This window comes from Cherax quadricarinatus, chromosome 28, assembly GCF_038502225.1.
Source record: "Cherax quadricarinatus isolate ZL_2023a chromosome 28, ASM3850222v1, whole genome shotgun sequence".
NCBI lineage: Eukaryota > Metazoa > Arthropoda > Malacostraca > Decapoda > Parastacidae > Cherax > Cherax quadricarinatus.
In genome coordinates this window covers 13,240,670-13,248,177 of record NC_091319.1, presented here as the reverse complement: position 1 = coordinate 13,248,177, position 7,508 = coordinate 13,240,670, and the positions used below count along the sequence as shown (strand labels likewise).

Genomic DNA, 7,508 nt, shown 5'->3' with positions numbered 1-7,508 from the left:
CTCACCTCACCTAGTTGAGGCTGCAGGGGTCGAGTCCAAGCTCCTGGCCCAGCCTCTTCACTGGTCGCTACTAGGTCACTCCCTGAACCGTGAACTTTATCATACCTCTGCTTAAAGCTATGTATGGATCCTGCCTCCACTACATCGCTTCCCAAACTATTCCACTTCCTGACTACTCTGTGGCTGTCCTGTCCTCCAGTGTCGTCAGGTTGATTTCCCTTAACCTCTCCTCGTAGGACATACCTCTTAGCTCTGGAACTAGTCTTGTTGCAAACCTCTGCACTTTTTCTAATTTCTTTACGTGCTTGGCTAGGTGTGGGTTCCAAACTGATGCTGCATACTCCAATATGGGCCTAACGTACACGGTGTACAGGGTCCTGAACGATTCCTTATTAAGATGTCGGAATGCTGTTCTGAGGTTTGCTAGGCGCCCATATGCTGCAACAGTTATTTGGTTGGTGTGCGCTTCAGGATATGTGCCTGGTGTTATACTCACCCCAAGATCTTTTTTCCTTGAGTGAGGTTTGTAGTCTCTGGCCCCCTAGACTGTACTCCGTCTGCTGTCTTCTTTGCCCTTCCCCAATCTTCATGACTTTGCACTTGGTGGGGTTGAACTCCAGGAGCCAATTGATGGACCAGGTCTGCAGCCTGTCCCGATCCCTTTGTAGTTCTGCCTGGTCTTCGATCGAATGGATTCTTCTCATCAACTTCAGGTCATATGCAAACAGGGACACTCCGGAGTCTATTCCTTCCGTCATGTCGTTCACAAATATCAGAAACAACACTGGTCCTAGGACTGACCCCTGTGGAACCCCGCTGGTCACAGGTGCCCACTCCGACACCTCGCCACGTACCATGACTCTCTGCTGTCTTCCTGACAGGTATTCTCTGATCCATTGTAGTGCCTTCCCTGTTATCCCTGCTTGGTCCTCCAGTTTTTGCACTAATCTCTTGTGTGGAACTATGTCAAACGCCTTCTTGCAGTCCAAGAAGATGCAATCCACTCACCCCTCTCTCTCTTGTCTTACTGCTGTCACCATGTCATAGAACTCCAGTAGGTTTGTGACACAGGATTTCCCGTCCCTGAAACCATGTTGACTGCTATGTGTGTGTGTGTGTGTGTGTGTGTGTGTGTGTGTGTGTGTGTGTGTACTCACCTAGTTGAGGTTGCGGGGGTCGAGTCCGAGCTCCTGGCCCCGCCTCTTCACTGATCGCTACTAGGTCACTCTCCCTGAACCGTGAGCTTTATCATACCTCTGCTTAAAGCTATGTATGGATCCTGCCTCCACTACATCGCTTCCCAAACTATTCCACTTACTGACTACTCTGTGGCTGAAGAAATACTTCCTAACATCCCTGTGATTCATCTGTGTCTTCAACTTCCAACTGTGTCCCCTTGTTACTGTGTCCAATCTCTGGAACATCCTGTCTTTGTCCACCTTGTCAATTCCTCTCAGTATTTTGTATGTCGTTATCATGTCCCCCCTATCTCTCCTGTCCTCCAGTGTCGTCAGGTTGATTGTGTGTGTGTGTGTGTGTGTGTACTCACCTAATTGTGGTTGCAGGGGTCAAGACTCAGCTCCTGGGCCCCGCCTCTTCACCGACCGCTGCAAAGTCCTCCCTCTCCGTGCTCCATGAGCTTTATCATACCTCGTCTTAAAACTATGTATAGTTCCTGCCTCCACTACATCGCTTGCCAGACTATTCCACTTCCTAACTACTCTATGACTGAAGAAATACTTCCTAACATCCCTTTGACTCATCTGAGTTTTCAGCTTCCAACTGTGATCCCTTGTTTCTGTGTCCCATCTCTGAAACATCCTGTCTCTGTCCACCTTGTCTATTCCACGCAGTATTTTGTATGTCGTTATCATGTCTCCCCTGACCCTCCTGTCCTCCAGTGTCGTCAGACCAATTTCCCTTAACCTTTCTTCATAGGACATTCCCCTTAGCTCTGAAACCAGCCTTGTTGCAAACCTTTGCACTTTCTCTAATTTCTTGACGTGTTTGACCAGGTGTGGGTTCCAAACTGGTGCTGCGTACTCCAGTATGGGCCTGACGTACACAGTGTATAAAGTCTTGAACGATTCCTTACAGAGGTACCGGAAAGCTATTCTCAGGTTTGCCAAGCGCCCATATGCAGCAGCAGTTATCTGGTTAATGTGTGCTTCTGGCGATGTACTCGGTATTATACTCACTCCTAGGTCTTTCTCCTTAAGTGAGGTTTGCAGTCTTTGGCCTCCTAACCTATACTCTGTCTGCGGTCTTCTTTGCCCTTCTCCGATCTTCATGACTTTGCATTTGGTGTGGTTAAATTCTAGGAGCCAGTTGCTGGACCACGCATCCAGCCTGTCCAGGTCTCTTTGTAGACTTGTCTGGTCCGCATCTGATTTAATTCTCCTCATTAACTTCACATCATCCGCAAACAAGGACACTTCTGAGTCTGTCCCTTCCGTCATGTCGTTCGCATATACGAAGAATAGCACTGGTCCCAGGACTGACCCCTGTGAGACCCCGCTCGTCACCGGCGCCCACTGTCATACCTCATCACGGACCATGACTCGCTGTTGCCTCCCTGTCCTGTATTCTCTGATGCATTTCAGTGCCCTTCCTGTTATATGTGCCTATTCCTCTAGCTTCTGTACTAATCTCTTGCGAGGAACTGTGTCGAAGGCTTTCTTGCAGTCCAAGAAAATGCAATCAACCCACCCCTCCCTCTCATTTCTTACTTCAATTACCTTGTCATAAAACTCTAGTAGATTTGTGACGCAGGATTTGCCTTCCATGAATCTGTGCTGGCTGTCGTTTATAACCTTGTTCTGCTTCAGGTGCTCCACCACTCTCCTCCCGCTAATCTTTTCCATGACTTTGCATACTATAGCAGTCAGTGACACTGGTCTATAATTTAGTGCTTCATTTCTGTGCATATGCATACACAGCACACGCACGCACGCACGCACGCACGCACGCACGCACGCACGCACGCACGCACGCACGCACGCACGCACATACACACACACACACACACACACACACACACACACACACACACACACACACACACACACACACACAAACACACACACACACATACACACACACACACACACTCAGCTGAGTCTCGACCCCTGCAGCCACAATTAGGTGAGTACACACACACACACACACACACACACACACACACACACACACACACACACACACACACACACACACACACACACGCACGCAAAGACACACACACACACATTTGCAATTTTTTATTTACATACATAGAGGTGTATGTGTTCCCGTATGTGTTAAATATTTATACAGGGCCAGATTAAGGGCCTCCTAGGCCTGGAGTTCAGAAATTTGAATGTGCTTATACTACACACTAAGGTTCAAAATAAAGTTATTGTTGAATATTGGTCCTCGCCGGAACTCAGGCATTATTGTATATTTTACGAAATTTACAACCTAGCTACACCACGGAATAAATAGTTATTGGAGCTATTAAAAAAATATATTATAGTTCGAATGCCGCATCAGGGGCCAATCAGTGACTAGTATTTGAGGCGGTCAGAGCGCCTAGCCAATCACAGCCAAAAGAAAAACACTTCAATTCTATTTCTGAAGATAACAAAGTTAAATTCTGTTACGTTTGGTTATGTTCGAGTTATATTAAGGTATGATGGGTTACATCAGGTTTTGTTGGGTTACGTTAAGTTGTTAGATTAAGTTGTATTACGTTAAGTTCTTAGATTATATTGGGTTATGTGGAACATTTTTTTTTATAATTTTCCTAAAATCAGCATGCGTAAATATGAATAATATAATAATTGTGTATTAAAATGTGACGCTGATTTAACTCCTCAAGAAATTTTGTGTGAAGGAGGGTGTGCAGCGGCCGCTGAGTGACAGACGACAGAGGACACCATAGTGAAACTAAATGTGTGAACACTGGTCGGTTAGTGGCGGCGTGTAATCCGGCGCCATCGAGGTCATACTTGGGTGTTTCGGCCCGAATTTGTAATAGGAGCCCGTGTTAATGTCCCCTGCTGAAGAATTGAGAGAGGAAATCTGCGGGACCTCCAGAATTGCGTGTGGATGGTGGAAAATAAGGAGCTACGCCCTCACTCACACAGGGAAGTACGCCCTTTCACTTAGTTTTCTCGCTGGCCTTTGTAGGTTTCTATATGTTAAGTAGGCGATGTGGTGTGATCCAACTACAGTAAGTAAATGGTAAGTGGTAATACGAATTTCTTTTCTAATAACACTATTGTATTACATGTATATGTACTCCACACTAATTATATTCTGTGTATCCAGCAAGCCAAATAATATACATTCCACACTATTTTTTTTTTCGCGCTGTATAGCCCTTGTGGCTTAGCGCTTCTTTTTTTATTGTAATAATAATAATCCACACTATTTTATAATTTACCATTACTGGTATTAATGTTTAATATTTTAATTATTAATTTAATGTCAGGTCAAGATTTTTTTTTGAGAGTGGTGATGGAGTGGGTATCTGTGACCTACTGTGACTAAGTCCCACTTACCTCACCCAAATTACTTGCACATAATAACCTCATGCAGGTAATTTCTCACAGATTACATTAAGGTGTTAGGTTATGTTGGATGGTTAGATTTGGTAATGGTGGGTTGCTTTGAAATTGTTGGTTTAAGTTAGGTTAGATATGTTAATGTTGGGTTGTTGTTGTTCTTGATTCGCCGGTACTCTCCCGGCCCGGGTCTTTCCTAGATGGTGACCCGGCCTTGGCTCCCTGTCTTGGGAGTGTCTGAGACCTATGTCTGCCATGAGAGGAGGTACAAGGGACCAGCTGTCCCCAGGCCTAGCCCCATTCCCCACCCTCACGGGGCTCATAGGGAAAAGCGAGGCCTCTGGTCTGCCATCTTCCCCGCCCCAGGGAAGCTCATGGGAATGGCAGTCATGTGACCTGCAGGTGGTAGCAAGCTCTGGCCATTGTTAGGGTGCTTTTTAAATTGCTAGGTTATGTTGGGATATGTTAGGTTATGCTAGGTTTCGTTAGCTTTCCCCAGTTGCACAACCATCTTGATTACAGAACCAACTTAATTCTGGACATCTTAAACTACACTTTATCCATTACATAAAAACTGAGGCCTAGCATTCAATTATTACCCTCAAATAACAGCCAATTTAAACATTCAAAACTGTCATTTTTTCAGCATCATATTTATATTTTTATCCTGAGATACATTATTTCAAAGTGACACCGAAAGCGAAATTTGATCATTTGGCATTATGCATGAGCTTCCCAAGAGAGTCTATAGATTCAAGAATTTTTCAGTTTGATCGGTTGGTTAATGGGTGATTAAAGCTTTTAGTCTACACGAGACTCACTTTTGCTGCATTGTAACCTTTTCACCACCTGACAAGAGTAATTTAATCCCCAAAAATAGAGATTAAAATAAACTCTCAGCATATATATATACACTGAGAGAAATACACCTCTCAGGGCATATAACCTGTGTGAGTGTGTGGTAGACAGCTCTGCATAACCAGGGGCTTTCCACGTGTACTGCTGTCATCCAATTTTGTTAAAAGCTACGTATTATGTGGAAATAAATTATTATTGTTGGTAGAATTACCGACAATATGTTAAGTAAAAGGACACAAATGCGACTAATGTGACATTTTATTGTGGCAACGTTTCGCTCTCCAGGAGCTTTATCAAGCCGTAAAGGTTTGATAAAGCTCCTGGAGAGGGAAACGTTGCCACAATAAAATGTCACGTTAGTTGCATTTGTGTCCTATTACTTAACATTATTATTATTATTGCGTCTCTAGAAGATGAAATAAAAGCCATGTATTCACCGTCCATTCCCTCCCTCCACCCATTCCCGTCAATAATGTGCTTCCCGCCGTTCATAATCGGCCCTACACTAGCTATCAGTGTTATCAGTGAGCCAACAAGATTACTAGATAACGGGCAGCAGTTCAAGTTCAGTAGTGTCGAACACTGGACGGATAAGTACCTTCTCACATCCAGAGCGATCAAAATCTTAAACCAGCGTTGGTATGCAAGGCTAAGGTGAGGCGAGAAGGTGGGGCAGTGTGGACTGTGATGTTATAAGTGCCATGAAACAGGTAAATTCCAAGAAGGAAAGAAATTAAAATACGGAGTTTAACATGTATCATATACCTTCTGATTGAAGTCGAAATGTACATAATTTCCCTACTCTTAGTTCCTATATATATACATTGTGGTATATGTTTACTTACTGAACTCTTGCTAGTGAAGTTGTGCTTCCGTATGATATGTTAAATTCCGAGAGAGGCTGCGGCAGGTGACAAACCCGCACTGCGCTACTCTCAGAAATCTTCCCCTCTACTTCTTCAGCTGTTGCCTTGCAACTTTGCATAGCTCCTGATGACGCTATATATATATAGGCGACTAAAATGCCGGGAGCAAGGGGCTAGTAACCCCTTCTCCTTGGTAGGATATGGCAGGTTTGTTAAAAAATATAGTATATATATATATATATATATATATATATATATATATATATATATATATATATATATATATATATATATATATACATATACACACACAATTAAAGGTGAATACAGGAAAGAGTAAGGTTATGAGGATAACAAAAGATTAGGTGATGAAAGATTGAATATCAGATTGGAGGGAGAGAGTATGGAGGAGGTGAACGTATTCAGATATTTGGGAGTGGACGTGTCAGCGGATGGGTCTATGAAAGATGAGGTGAATCATAGAATTGATGAGGGAAAAAGAGTGAGTGGTGCACTTAGGAGTCTGTGGAGACAAAGAACTTTGTCCTTGGAGGCAAAGAGGGGAATGTATGAGAGTATAGTTTTACCAACGCTCTTATATGGGTGTGAAGCGTGGGTGATGAATGTTGCAGCGAGGAGAAGGCTGGAGGCAGTGGAGATGTCATGTCTGAGGGCAATGTGTGGTGTGAATATAATGCAGAGAATTCGTAGTTTGGAAGTTAGGAGGAGGTGCGGGATTACCAAAACTGTTGTCCAGAGGGCTGAGGAAGGGTTGTTGAGGTGGTTCGGACATGTAGAGAGAATGGAGCGAAACAGAATGACTTCAAGAGTGTATCAGTCTGTAGTGGAAGGAAGGCGGGGTAGGGGTCGGCCTAGGAAGGGTTGGAGGGAGGGGGTAAAGGAGGTTTTGTGTGCGAGGGGCTTGGACTTCCAGCAGGCATGCGTGAGCGTGTTTGATAGGAGTGAATGGAGACAAATGGTTTTTAATACTTGACGTGCTGTTGGAGTGTGAGCAAAGTAACATTTATGAAGGGATTCAGGGAAACCGGCAGGCCGGACTTGAGTCCTGGAGATGGGAAGTACAGTGCCTGCACTCTGAAGGAGGGGTGTTAATGTTGCAGTTTAAAAACTGTAGTGTAAAGCACCCTTCTGGCAAGACAGTGATGGAGCGAATGATGGTGAAAGTTTTTCTTTTTCGGGCCACCCTGCCTTGGTGGGAATCGGCCAGTGTGATAAT

At 44.3% G+C, this 7,508-nt stretch overlaps 1 protein-coding gene across 8 annotated transcripts in view; it reads left to right on the top strand.

The window, feature by feature from the left end:
• The first annotated feature begins 5,951 nt into the window (after positions 1–5,951).
• The window catches only part of LOC128693289 (lactosylceramide 4-alpha-galactosyltransferase), a 36,742-nt gene continuing 35,185 nt past the window's right edge, over positions 5,952–7,508 (top strand). For 4 of the 8 annotated variants that reach the window (XR_011392531.1, XM_053782890.2, XM_053782891.2 and 1 more), the window contains exon 1: positions 5,952–6,059. The gene's annotated coding sequence lies outside the window, so the exon portion shown is untranslated. Of the gene's footprint in view, positions 6,116–7,508 lie in introns of all 8 variants that reach the window. The other 4 variants (XM_053782886.2, XM_053782887.2, XM_053782889.2 and 1 more) reach the window with 4 other exon arrangements.